Consider the following 3,745-nt stretch of genomic DNA (forward strand, 5'->3'; position numbering starts at 1 on the left):
GAGAGAGAGAGAGAGAGAGAGAGAGAGAGAGAGAGAGAGAGAGAGAGCAAACAATATGCTTCAATCTGCACTTAAATTCCATACCTTTTTCTGGATGTGGACAGCATTTTCCATCATGAGTCTTCTGGAATTGATCCTTTCATTGCTAAGAAGAGCTAAGTGTATCAAAGTCAGTCATCATACAATGTGGCTGTTACTGTATACAATGTTCTCCTGGTTCTGTTCATTTCACTCAGCATCAGTTCATGTAAGTATTTCCAGGTTTTTCTGAAGTTCAACTGCTCATCATTTCTTAAAGCATAATAGTATTCCATTACATTCATTTACCACAACTTGTTCAGTCATTCCCCAATTGATGGACATACCCTCAATTTCCAATTCCTTGCCACCACAGAAAAGGTGCTATAAATATTTTTGTACATGTGGGTTCTTTTCCCCATTTGTATGATCTCTTTTGGATACAGACCTAGAAATGATAGTGCTGGGTTAAAGGGTGTTAACATTCATTTAAAAAAAATTTAAGTTCCATATTTTCTTCCTCCCTCCCTAAGACAGTAAGCAATTTGATATAGGTTACTGATGTGCAATCATGTAAAATTTATTTCCATATTAGTCAGGTTATGAAAAATAACATAGAAGAACTATGTTAATAAAAGAAACTAACCTAAAGAAAAGAGACATAAAAAATAAAATGAAAATATTATGCTTCGATCTCCATTCAGACTCTGGATGTGGATAGCATTTTCCATCATGAATCCTTTGAACTTGTCTTGGGTTATTGTATTGCAGAAAAGAGCTAAATTGTTCATAATTGATCATCACACAATATTGCTGATAGTGCATACAATGTTCTCCTGGTTCTGATCACTTCATTTTGTATCAGTCTATTAAGCCTTTCCAGGTTTTTCTGAAGTCCACTTGCTAGTCATTTCTTAAAGCACAATAGTATTCCATTACATTCATATACCACAACCTGTTCAGCCATTCCCCACTTGATGAGCATCCCTGTAATTTCCAATTCTTTGCTACCACAAAACTAAGTATTCTTTATAAAGAGACCAAAGCTGGGTAGATACTTAGAAATGGAAACATAGCAAGTGAACTATAGAAAAATATGAGCAATTGGAGAGGGCAATATGTTGATAAATTACTTTTATTCTTTTTAGGGAGAGAAGAAACACTTTTCCCCATAGAATTGTAAATTTCATCAGTGGGAAGAGAGAGAGGGAGGGAGACAGACAGAGACAGAGAGACAGAGAGAAAGAGAGAGGGAGAGACAGAGAGAGAGAGAGAGAGACAGAGAGAGACAGAGAGAGAAAGAGAGAGAGAGAGAGAGACAGAGACAGAGAGAGAGAGACAGAGAGAGACAGAGACAGAGACAGAGAGAGAGAGAGAGAGAGAGACAGAGAGAGAGACAGAGAGAGAGACAGAGAGAAACAGAGAGAGAGACAGAGACAGAGAGAGAGAGAATAAGGAGAGGGCAAGGAGCCATTTTGTTATGTATTTATGACCTTAAAAGGAAGGAAAGGGGATGCACTAGAGAAGAAAGAGGGAAGAATGGGGTAGAATTTATCTTATATAACAGGTGCACAAGTAGATTATAATTAGGAAAGAATAGGGGAGGAGGTATCTCCTGAACTCTTTCATCTGATTGGAGGAAGGAGGATTGAACATAACCATGTGTTTGATGTAGAATTCATTAAGCTCAAGTGGGAATCAGTGGGGAGAGGGAGGTAGGGTAGATTCAGGGACGGTTTAACTAAAAACAAAGTGAACTACATCATTAGAGGGGAATAAAAGGAAAGAATGGAAAGGTAATAATCTGTCACTAAGTATAGTGAGAGTAAGTCTTTTTTTTTTTCTCTCAATGTGTTCTTCAGTTCAAAGAATGGGTATGAGAGGCAAGTAAAGGGGAAAGAATAAAAGAATCAGATATAGGGAATTACATAATTAATAATACCATGAACAAGAATCAAATGAATTTATTTATAAAATGGAAGAATAGAGACCCAGGTAAAATGGACTAAATGATGATCAATGCTTACATCTTTGCAAAGACAATCATGTCTTTCCCCCTACTAAGTCCTACTAGATAGTGTGAAAGGGCCAAAAACACACTTGGTGCATGGGTTGAGTGTTTTGCTCTTTTGTTTGATTTTATGAGACTAAAAAAGAGAAGGGAAAAGGAATCTGGTAGGGAAGGAATCAGGAAGAAGAAGGAGGAACTAAGTATTTATATGGGATACATCAAAATAATGATATGCAAGAATGGAGGGATATAAATATCTTACAAATCTCACTCATCTTAACTACAGGAAGGAAGGCTAAACACACACACAAACGTTTTAGTGTAAATATACAGTAAATAAAGAGGGAAGTGAGTGAGTATAGGAAAACAGAAAAAGGCTAGTTAAAGAAAGATGGTATGATTGGGGAGGGACTAGTTAGAAGTGAAATACTTCAAATATGAATGATGAGTCATAAAAGGGGAATTAGAAGGAGAGAAGCTATAAAAAAGAGGAATTTGGGACTTTCTTCACAGGAAAACTGGAGGTGAAGAGGTTGTTTGACTTTCAAGCATGTAAAACAACATAAGGCCAAGTAACATAAACATATACAATTATCAAGAAAAAGACTGATAACAAATCAGTTGTTTCATGTTTATGTGTTATCATTCTTATTCTGATTAAGATAGAGATTGACCCATAAGTGAAAGAAAGAAGGAAAGGAAGAAAGGAAGGAAGGAAGGAAGGAGGGAAGGGAGAAAGAAAGAAAGAAAGTGGGGCTGCTAGGTGGTGCAGTGAATAGAGCACTGGCCTAGGAGTCAAGAGGACCTGAGTTCAAATGTGGCCTCAGACACCTGACACACTTACTAGCCATGTGACCTTGGGCAAGTCACTTAACCCCAATTGCCCTCCAAAAAAAATGCAAAAAAAAAGAAAGAAGGAAAGAAAGAAAGAAAAAGGAAGGAAGGAAGGAGGAAGCAAAGAAAAAAAAGAGCAACAGCAACAGATAAAGGAGATTTCAGGGGAACCTAAAAATTTACAAAAACCCCAAAGATGTGAGCATTGAACTGACTTATCCTGGACTAAATCATCTGACCCTCTCTAGATGAATCAACAGCTTTTGAAGGAGGGCAAAGTAGAATGAGAAAGTGCATAAATGTGGTAAAAGGAGGTGGGGAATGGAGGGGAATGGGTGACATACTGTTACCACCTGCATAGTTGAACAGAGAAGGGATGATGATTTTCCTAGTTACTCAGAAATACAGAGCCTTGTAGGAGAATGGAATGGAGGTAAAGGAAGGAAGGGACTGGGATTGCAGGGACAAAGAAATGACTTAAAATAAGAAGGTGACAAAAAAGAAACATAAAAGAGATAAATGTAGGAAAACAGAAGCCTAACAAACTGAATTTGAGAAGCCCATTTTAAGCTGGTGGTTTGCATAACACTCTTCTCATTGGTAGAAAGGTTGGTCCATGCCTTTGTGAAGGTGGAATTAAAAAGAGCTTGGGAGAATCTTGTAAGAGAAGGAACGGGTGGTTCCAGGCTCTCTTCAAGGAGAGGTTCCTGAACGAAGAGGAAGACTCTTGAAAGAAGGTGATGCTGAAGAGCCGGAGCTTCAAGTATGCCCTTCCTGGCCTGGAGTTTGCTGCTGAGAAACCTCAGGGGCTTCCTGTTGGGGGAGTTGCAGAGCTTCTCCTACTGTCTTGTATGCAGTGTGTATCGCCTTGTATTTTCAGAT

Source organism: Petaurus breviceps, unplaced genomic scaffold (genome assembly GCF_028583685.1).
Source record: "Petaurus breviceps papuanus isolate PSGF00001 unplaced genomic scaffold, PetGlider_PUasm1.0 689, whole genome shotgun sequence".
NCBI lineage: Eukaryota > Metazoa > Chordata > Mammalia > Diprotodontia > Petauridae > Petaurus > Petaurus breviceps.